Source organism: Myotis lucifugus, unplaced genomic scaffold (assembly GCF_000147115.1).
Source record: "Myotis lucifugus unplaced genomic scaffold, Myoluc2.0 scaffold_3676, whole genome shotgun sequence".
NCBI classification, from domain to species: domain Eukaryota; kingdom Metazoa; phylum Chordata; class Mammalia; order Chiroptera; family Vespertilionidae; genus Myotis; species Myotis lucifugus.
The window spans coordinates 1666-12387 of record NW_005874724.1 but is presented as its reverse complement, the minus strand read 5'-3'; the positions used below and the strand labels follow the sequence as shown (position 1 = coordinate 12387).

The 10722-nt window shown below is 51.7% G+C and overlaps 1 long non-coding RNA gene across 1 annotated transcript; it reads right to left on the bottom strand.

Moving 5' to 3' along the window:
- Positions 1-896: 896 nt before the first annotated feature.
- Positions 897-4586, bottom strand: LOC111824655. The gene is made up of 3 exons (XR_002827752.1): positions 2481-4586; positions 1546-1676; positions 897-1095 (listed from the first exon to the last, which is right to left on the bottom strand). It is a non-coding gene; the product is annotated as an uncharacterized LOC111824655 (long non-coding RNA).
- Between the last annotated feature and the right edge of the window lie 6136 nt (positions 4587-10722).

The window sequence follows — 10722 nt, the reverse complement described above, 5'->3', positions numbered from 1 at the left end:
TTCGGTCCTCGGGCCAATGCTCTAACCACTGAACAGACCTTCCAGGGCTAAGCATTGATTCTTTTACGCCCCACAGAGGCAGGGTAATGTTTGGCAAGGTGGTGGTGGTAGATGCAGCCTGGCTTCTGATGGCCGGGTGCACCCGCCTTTCTCGCTGAGACACCTGGGGAGTAGGGGTGTGCTGAGGAGTGGGCGGCTGGACACACCGCAGGAACCTCATCCCAATTAGGGGGTTGGACCATTTCCTGCCTCCCACACAGCAGGAAACGAATGTGTTGGTTTATTTCTTCCAGCACTGCCCAGGCAGGCACTGCGATGGCAGCTCTGGAGGCAGCGGGGACAGAGGAGCTGACCAACGTCGGAGGCCCCTAGGGACATTACAGGTCAACATCCCACATCCCAAACGGAAACAGTGAGACCCAGCAGGTGAGAGGACTTCCCGCGGCCTCTGTCACCTTCTCTTGCCTCCAGTTTAAATTCACATGCGTGGCTTCAGGGGGTGACTGTTCCAAGGAAGGCGGCCCCAGAGTCCACCTTGAGGACGGACAGACAGGTGCCAGTGGACCTTAACGGGCCAGACCAGCCCCATCACTCTGGATCGGCTGGAGCCGACTGAGAGCAGAGCTGTATCCCGTGAAAGATGAGAGAGTCCTCCACCCCTGGACCCTTCTGTCTGCTCCTTCCCCGACCTGTCATGGTGCCTCTGTTTAGGAAGGCTGTCATCACCATCATGACCACCAGGACATTTTCCAGAGGAGCCAAAACCTGCATGCACCTCCTTTCCTGCCAGATCAGCCCCCCTCTGGTCCTCTCCTGCCTCCCCGACTCCCCTTTCAGAATTCTGGTGTTGGCTTCCCAAGGAAGTGTCTGACCCCCGTCAGAGCTAGCTCCTCCTCTGGGCTTCCACACCATCTCCCCCGGGAGTCTGTGTCCCCCACCTGACTTACTGCGAGGTCTCTCTACCCCGTTATGTCCCAACTACACCCTGGGGTCCTCAAAAACGGAGCCTGCGTTTTACCACCTTGGATGGATGACATGTCACGTGCTAAGTGCTCAGCAGAGGTTTGTCACGTGAGGAGCAATTGATGGCCATTTCTGGATGGTACGACAGTGGGGAGAGAGGATTAGATTACCACCGAGCTTTCCAAAAACGCCTCTTTCACACAAAACAAAATGAGCCTGTGAACCGGAGGGTGAGGCAGGGGGTAAAGACTCGCCTCTCACTCAGTGGAAATGTAGCAGCAACTGGGGGAGAACAGGGGTACCTGGGGGGGAAGAGACCATTCGGGGCCTCAGAAAACTGTCCGATTTTGAGGACTTTTCTTCTTTCAGGGAACCCTGATGAGATTCACAACGCACTATGACCTGTGCTCGGGGCTTCATCTCTCTCTCTGTACCGGCCTCACGTGGAGGCAGGAGGTGATGGGGGTGGGATGGGGTCAACGGTCAAGAGAAACCATTGGCACCTCGTTTGCTCAGCTCACCCCTGTGTGGGGCACCTCTCAGCCTGCAGGGCCGAGGGAGGAGAGGGGCTGGGAGACTTACATCGTGTATTTGGAAGTTCTTTGCTGCGGGAGGAGACAGTTGCCAGCTTCGTCCCACAGCTTTGGAGCTCGGACTCGAGATGAACCGTGGATACACAGGTCCCAGGGGGGTCGGCAGCTTCAGGTCTGTTCCTGGAGACGAGGAGAGAAACGCCACATTGCAGACTCCCACGCCCAGTGCTCGAATCTTCCCCGCCTGGACTGGGGTTGACGTCTCTGGGGTTGACCCCAAAGCGTAACAAGCAAGAGGCTTGTGCAGGAGGGAGCAGCCCCTCAACCCAGGGCCAGGAAAGCTCTTACTGGGACACAGATGGAGGCCACAGGACGTTCTGATCTGCTCTCTCTGGAAGCTGAGGACGTGGTGGGCAGGCGGGGCCTCTCTCTCCGCAGGGGAAGGATGGGCAAGTGGTCTTGCCAAGGCCACATGAGTGGGGTTGATTCTGACTCTGAGGGGTTAACTGAAGAGAAGATAACTAAGGGTGTCACATGGCCATTTAACTAGGTTAACTGAAGAATGAAGCATGCGACCCTCTCATCTTTCTGCGTTTGTGCAGAATTATTCTTTCACTTTTGTGCAGAGGTCAGCAAACTCTCTGTCGAAGGCCAGATAGTAAATATTTTAGGCTTTGTGGGCCATGCGGACTCTGCTGCAACTATACAACATGGCAGCTGTGCAACACGGCTGTGGCTGTGGCGGCACAAAAGTAGCCATCGAGAGCATGTAAATGAGTAGGTGCGGCTATGTTTCAATAAAGCTTTATTTATGGGCACGAAAAAGTGTCATATAGTTTTGGTTTCCTTTTCAATCATTTAAAAATGGTAAGTCCGTTCCTACTTTGCAAGCCATCCAAGAACAGGTCGCAGGAAGCATTTGGCCCGTGGGAGAGAGAGGAAGAGGGGGAGGGAGGACTGAAGGAAATAAAGGAAGAAAGGAACCCAAAAGTGGAGTCTCTGCTGTCCCTTAGTCATTCATTTCCGCGCTGGCCAGCGTCCAGGGGTGCGATGCAGTTCCGCCTCAGCTCAGTGCCGTCTAACTTCCTGTCGCTGCCAGACAGTTGTCTCCCACATGTATGCAGTGAAGAGCTAGGCAACGGCAAGCCTGCATCTCTGTTTCCTTTGACGTCTTCCTCTCCCAGCCGCGACCTTGGGTGGTGCTTATTTCCTTCCCCCACCTTTCAGGAGCTGATGTGAGAGCCAGGGTGGGAACCCGGGCGGGCGCTGTCTCGGGAAGCTCCCAAGGCCCGAAGTGAAGCACTGCTCTTCTCACGGAATTTAAAAAGAGTGCGTGAGCCCGGCTGAGCCGTCTCCCCAGGATGTCAGAGGGGGTATAAAAAAACAACTCAGAATGACTGTGTCCCCAGCTGGCGTGGCTCAGCGGCTAAGCGACAACCTACAAACAAGGAGGTCAGGTTCGATTCCCAGTTGGGGCACATGCCAGGGTGGTGGGCTCCATCCCCAGTGAGAGGCATGAAGGAGGCAGCCGATCAATGATTCTCTCTCATCATTAACATTCCTATCTCTCTCTCCCTCCCCTTCCCTCTCTGAAATCCATAAAAATATATGTTAAAAAATGACTCTGTGGGGTCAGCCCAAACACTTACTCTTTGAGGTCGTCGTGAAACGCTGACATTGTAAAGCCTCCCTTGGTGGGAGGGGTGGCAGCGGCTAGCACAGCCTCGCACGATGTCCTGAACATGGCAGACTCTCGGTCAGTGTGTGTGACACAGAGGAGAGGGGGCGGGGGGTGCTGGGGAAGATTTTGTCTGAACAGGAGCTTTGGTTTCCTCCCAGCTGAACTGTCCCGGGTTGTGTCTCGGGGCTTTGGAGGAGCCTGTGATGTTCTGGGGGCAGAGTTCCCCTTCAGCCCGGAGGTGAACGAATCCAGTCTTCATGTCACCACAGCGGACCGCACGTGGCTCTCTGTCTCGCACAGCTGCCCTGGCTCAGTGCTCCCTTCCCCGAGGAACGCAGCTTCCGTGGGCTCTGCCAGAGCCTCCGGTCCATCGCGTCTGCTTGATGCTGCGCTGGCAACCGCTCCTCCAGGACCAGCCGGCAGGAGGAGGGGCCCGCGTCCACCCAGCTCAGGAGGTGTGCCCCTTGGTACCCGAGAAGGATCTGGAGGTTACAGGGGTGGGGGAGGATGAGGCTGCCGCTTCCTTTGCTCTTTTTCCTTGTGAAATAATGAGAGCATTTGGGCCATTTTTCAGTTCTTATCTTTGGTAGTAGTTTTTCTTTGGGAGGGATGCTGGCGGGGGAAGCAGGAAGGGATGTTGGAAAGAGGCTGCGCTCTGGACGCGATTAAACCCTGAAGGGAAATACACAGGGTCAGAGAAGACTGAGGAAGTTTTGAAAATGAGCATTCGTAACCTAACAACGAGCTCCATGCTCCCCGTCCTTAGGGCTCGTCTTCGGCGTTGGATGCCGAGGTCTGGGAGGCAGAGTTTGGGTCCTACAGATCTTTGAAGCACCGCACCCGGCATGAAGCTTGGCACACAGTGGGTGCTTCATACATGTAGGTGACGGAGTAAGCATTGCATGAGCAAGCGGAAAGCAAGCCGGCACCAGCAGCTTTCTGGGCAAGGTGGGCATTTTAATCTTTTCTCAACGCTATCCCAGCTGGTAGGTGAGCTGTCTGCCAGAGGGGCCCTAGCGGTTTGGCTCAGCGGATAGAGCGTCGGCCTGTGGAGTGAAGGGTCCTGGGTTCGATTCTGGTCAAGGGCACATGCCCGAGTTGCAGGCTCGATCCCCAGTGTGGGGCGTGCAAGAGGCAGCCAATCAATGATTCTCTCTCATCTTTGATGTTTCTCTCTCTCTCCCTCTCCCTCTCTGAAATCAATAAAATATATGTATATTTAATAGCAGAGTGGCTTGAAAAGGTGTGATGTGTGGTAAATTTCAATATCTTTGCTGGGAGCCAATGAAAAAATGCTTTATTGCCGCTCATGTCTCTTTGGCATGTCATGTTCTCAGCAGTTTCTCTTTAAGGCAGCGGTTCTCAACCTGTGGGTCGAGACCCATTTGGGGGTCGAACGACCCTTTCACAGGGGTCGCCTAAGACCATCGGAAAACACATCTATAATTACATATTGTTTTTGTGATTAATCACTATGCTTTCATTATGTTCAATTTGTAACAATGAAAATACATCCTGCATATCAGATATTTACATGAAGATTCATCACAGTAGCAAAATTACAGTGATGAAGTAGCAACGAAAATAATTTTATGGTTGGGGGTCACCACAACCTGAGGAACTGTATTAAAGGGTCGCGGCATTGGGAAGGTTGAGAACCACTGCTTTAAGGGGAATTTAGCTTCCAGACCATTCACGCTTCAGCCCCAGCAGCAGCTCTCATCCCCGGTGGACTGTTGGCGACCCCTGGGGCGAGGGGCTTAAAAACAATTCCAATGCAGGACACGCCCCAGGCCAAAGGCATGCGAGCTGTGGCAGACGGAGCTGCCCAAACCCTGCGGGTGCCTGAATGTGTGCAGCCGCGGCCAAGAACCACCTGGCGAGAGTTCCAGTCCATCTGCGCAATCCGCGGCCAAAGCCGGCGGCCCTTGAGGGTGGAAATGATAATCCCGTGGATGACAGTATCTGATTGAAGTCAGCACTTTTTCTTTTGACCGTGGCTTTCACAGGCCGAGAAAACTCTGAGCCTTTGCATCCAACAGTCATTTAGTTGGAGTAAAGCTTTGTGGCTGTTTGCCAACTTTCGCATGGGGTGGGGGCGAGGGAACATGAGTGTCAGGGAAATGCCACGATTTCCTTCAGAGCAATGTTGGCGTTATTATATTCCGAATCCCAGCTCCTACGATGGGGCCTGCCATGGAGCAGATGCTCAAAAATGCTAAAATAATTATAGCAGCTGCTGCCGGCTGGTCACGTACTGTTACAGTCACTATCTCATTAGTCTTCAGAGCAACCGTATGAGACGGGTCCCCTCAGTATCTCCAGGACAGGGTGTGGTAGGCAGCATTCTAAGGTGGCCCCAAGATTCTTCCCCAGTTATGCGTTTTCTGTATTATCTTCTCTGCTTGAGTGTGGGTAGGACCTATGAATATGGATATGACTCCTGATTATGTTACATTTATGGCAAAGATGAAGGAATTCTGCAGGTGTAATTAAGGTCTCTAATCAGTTGACTTTAGATTAATAAAAAGGGAACTTATCTTAGGTGGGCCTGACCTCATTAGGTGAGCCCTTTCAAAGAGGGTTGGGAAGTTATACTCAAGTCTTGCTGGCCTTGCTTTTTTTTTTTAATCCTCATCTGAGAATATGTTTTTGTTAATTTTAGAGAGAAGAAGGGAGAGAGAAAGAGAGACAGAAACATCAATGTGAGAAACATCAATTGGTTGTCCTTCTCTCCCCCCCCCACCCCCATGTATCTTATTGGGGATTGGACCCACAACCTAGGTATGTGCCCTGACCGGGAATCAAACCCACAACCTTTCAGTGTACGGGATGATGCTCCAACCCACTGGGCCACCCAGGCAGAGAAAGCCACTGTCAGTTCTACTGCTGCAAGTAAATGGATCCTGTCAATGACCCTGAGCCTCGGATAAGACCCTGAGCAGAGGACCCTGCTAAGTTGTGCCCAGACCCCTAACCTACAGAAAGTGAGATAAAAGCAGGTGTTGTGTTAAGCTGCTAAGTTTGTGATCACTGGACACATGGCGATAGCTCACTTACACACCCGAGAGGGAGTCCTGGTACAGAGAAGCTGAAGGACTTGGCCAGGGATCCACAGTAGGGGGTGGGGGGCAGGTTTGGACCACCAATAGGCGGTCCATCGCGGGTGATATTTACACGTGATTGAACTACCGTCTGCAGGAATGTTGCACAGGGCTGCCAGCATACATTCCCAGGCTGCTTCCTTCTCTCAATGACTTCACCATTGGTGAACTCAAGCATTATTTAGCACCTACTATGTGTCAGACTGCAGTGGCCAGACTACAGCCTTTAAGATCTCTCCTAATGTGTGATTCTTCGATGCTCTGAGTCAGATGAGCTCCATCTTGCAAAAGGAAAACAAAACAAAAAAAAACAAGGCACTAAGATCTGGGATGAGATGCACAGAGTCACACAGCATTCTTCTTGAGCCTTTGCTCTATCGACTCTCCTTCCTTTTTCAGTCATTTGTTCTTTTCAGAAGAAACAAACACGAAGTCATGCAGGGCTCACCCATCCAGTCGCGGTGAGCATGGGTAGGCAGGATGCTCAGTTACTCAATATTGGTCTCAGTGATGTGTTTTCCTGCCTCCGACAAATTGGAGCAAACCCTCCCTTTGATCTGCAATCTCCCAAGTCTCCCCAGATACCCTGGAGCAGAAGCGAGTGATAGGCAAGGGCTGTGGTTCACATTTTGTGCAACACGTGGCTTTCTGGTTGGGGAGTGGCAGCAGGTTCTTCAAATACAGTCACCCCGCTATTCCCTGCACAGAGATTCCAAAAATTGCTGTGGTAGCCCATTTCTTTTTGAATATTTCTGAAAATCTCTCCCTCTCTCTCTCTCTCTCTCTCTCTCTCTCTCTCTCTCTCTCTGACACACACACACACACACACACACACACACACACACACACACCACTCCACTGCCAATCTTTACATCTTATGTGCATGGATCTTTCCTGCCAGGATCTCTTGCCCAGCACAAGCTCTGTGGGCTCAGGGGTCTCCTTGGGCACTGAGGGCCAACCGCCTAGGGCAGCTGGGCATTCCACAAGCAAGCGGCCCACCCACTCAGGCCGCCTTTGACGTCGTAACGTGCCAGGCCTACAAGATGTAGCGAGAGCGACTTGGCAGCTGTGTAGGACCGTCTGACGCTGGTCAAAGCATCTGTTGGAAAACTTGCTTTGTAATTTCCTGAGCCTTTTGGGGTCAGAAGTGGGTAAGAACCCCCCAACTGGAAGAAAATGCTAATCATTTTCAAGTGGGAGGAAAATAAGAACCAGATGAGCTCACTTGGGTGCAGACTGTGGATTCGGAGCTGCAGGCTCCCACAGCCCTGCCCTCGGGGAGCAGCACGGACACCCCGAGGTATTTATGTGGCCCAGACTGGACCGTAAGTGGGGGGGGGGCGGTGCTCCAGTTCACCCTCCCCCAGCATGGCTGAGGCTGGAGACCAGTTGGGGAATGGAATGGGCCCCTGAATGCGTTCCCTGCGTGAGTCTCTTTGACCTTCTTCATCAATGTCATCCACTGAGGTATTTTCAGCACCTGGAACAGTGCCTGACACAGAGTGGATGCTCAACAGTCACTGAATGACCAGACGACTCCATTTCTGTGTCCTCGCACTTTCTGCCGTTCTTGTCACTTAGCTGCCTTTGTGTAAATGGTTGCTTCAGGAAACTAAGGTAACTTAGCCAGGGGGCTTTGACCTCTAAACAGAAGTGGAGAGGACTATGCATTGGGAAGTCTGGGAGAGTGAGGGGGGTGTCCATATAACTGTGTGGGGGTGTCTGCGAAAGCTGTTAGTCATGGGCAGAGCCTCAGAAAGTGTCTGAGCTGGGAGGCAGTTTCTCCCAAGTTGACGCTCATTCTGAACTCCATGTGCAACGAAGACTTTGCACTGGCTTCACTAAGATAAAGGGTTTCTCCTCCCCCCCGCCCCTCCCCTCTCTCTCCTACTTTTGCTGCGTCTTTTCTTACCCTGCAATTCTCCTTAATCACTGGTTTCCGTCCTGGGGAGTAAGACCAGGCTTTGCAAAAGACCCATTTTCCAACCTCGGTCTTACCTGGTTTACGTCGTCACAGCTTTCATTGGTCTGAATGTGACTAAAACCAAGACGACTATGAGGGAATTGAAACTGATTTTCAAAAAAATGAGTGGCGTCTATGTAACTAGACACCCTTTCTGATTCTGTGAATGGGACTCTAAAGGTAATTAGGAGAATTGATGTATCCCCTTTGGCAACTGCAATTTGTCACTGCGTGTAACACTTGGAGTGATAGGTCTATGCTAATGACCAGAAAGAGCTGCATCTGCCGGTTAACAAATGAGGCTTAAAGATACCTTTCCACCTAAGAAACACTTTCTGGCTTTTCCCTCCTCGATCAGCAAGGCACACTTCGCAGAAACGTAGATGTATTTGCCAAAGGTTTGATTTCTTTGAGGCACAGATGGAAATGCAAGGATGCGCTGCCTCTGCACCTTCCCCAGCTCTCTGGGCACAAACAATACAGGCTACTCCCTACGTCTAGCTCAAGGTTGGTAAATGAGAGCTTTGGGAGCCGCCGGCAAGGGTGCGATTTGTTCCTCCTACTTGAGATACCTCATTGGCTGGTGGCTGGTCCCTGCCTTCAAGGGATGTGCCGGGGGCTCAGGTATGTGCTTTGCTGAGCTTCGAGACTGAGTCCAACGTGGAAGGGCCCATCTCTACACAAATAAAGGCAATGAATGGGGTAAGGCTTTGTGGGCCCTTGGCCAGAAGCAAGCCATCCCCTTGGAGACGGAGCGCTCGCTGTTCCTTCCAAGAGTCAGATTCATGGAAAAGATAAGGCCCTAGTATGTGGCTATTCAGCTCATTGACATGCACAGCCTTTGGCTTCATTGGGAGCGGTTCTCTTTGGCCCAAAACCAGATAATACTTAAATCTGGAAATGAGAGCTTTGGAGCCAGGAGTTGCCATAAACAGCAGTAGCTCTGCAGAGCTGCAGTTTACAACTTTGTTTCCTCTCACATCTGCTCTGCCTCCGGCCCAGGAGGCTCCTACTCCAGGACCCCATTTCATAAAACCAGAGGATGCTAGCAGGTGCACCAGGACTGGGTCCCTAGCCCTGGGCTGGCCCTACCTTTGGCATCTTTTCGTGCTTCTGTTTTGCTGGGAGGGCCTTCCTCAGCAGACTGGTCACCTCCTGTGTCCTCTGTTCTGTCCTCAGGGATGTGGACACCCTCGCCCTTCTCCAGCAGCTGGCCATGAGGCTGGGCCAGGCCTTCAGGCGGCTCTTCATGCTTCTTGTTCTCCTTCTTCCTCTCATGGGGAACTCTAGACATAAAACAATAAAATAAAAAAACTACACCATCAGGTGTGATGTGTTGAGTGATGCAACAGCCCCATGGGAGAGGCCCCGCAAGTGGTCGGAAGAGGAAGGAGCTGAAGTGGGACCCCCAACTTAATGAACATGTATTTAATCTGGAAGGAAAAGAAATGGATGCTTTCAGCTTATTTTTGCTTATTTGCATACTAGAGGGGCCGGTGCACAGATTCGTGCACTGATGGGGGGGGTCCCTTGGGCCTGGCCCTGTATCTCTCTTGCCATCCAGGAGCTCTCCAGGGGATGGCGGAGAGCCGGTTTGGGCCTATCCCTGTCAGGCAGACCAGGGGACTCTGCTAGTGGACGAATCTGGGCGCCAGGCTCTGGTATGCAAATAAAACCCTTAGGTAATCCCGTGCCCGTCTACTCCGCTCCCAAGACCCTTTGAGATTCCCCGAACGGTTGCAGGATCCTACGTAGTGATGTAGTAGTCAGTAGTAGTAGTACGTAGTACGTCATACCTACCAGACGGTCAGACAGTCAGATGGTCAGGCGGTCAGACAGTAGCTTAAGCATTTCTATATATAGATAGTCATAATGACAAAGGGTGGGAATGTCTCCCAAGCAGCAGGACACATGAAGAACAGGTGTTCTACGTATAATGCTTCCAGTGATAACACCAAAGAATTAAACACGTGTGTGATGCATGCACACACAAACAGACATACACATATATATTAGAAAGAAGACAGTTCTTATAGGGATGAAACACTGCAGGTCAGGAAATATCTAAGAACTAGTATATCATCTTTATGGGATAGGATTAATGTACTGCAGGTCAAATTGTGTTTACTGTTCCTTTTTTCCCATTTCCCATCATAACAAGTATGTGTTTACTGTACATTTGGGGGAAATATTAAACAGTTCTCTGCTCTCAAAAATCCAAGTCACCCCACTTGGTGAGACCCAGAAGGTCCTTCCTGATCTGACCCTGCTCACTCCTCCATTCTCTCTTCCACGCCTCCCCTAGTGCTGTTTCACCAGCAGAACCACCCCAGTGCTCAGGACATGCTGTGGGCTCTCAGGCTTCCGTGACTTGGCTGTGTTTGTCCTTCCACCTGGAATGTGCCACTTTCCTCTGCACCCCTCTGCTCCTGGCGAACTCCTATGAGATACTTTACGGTGCTGTCCACCATACCC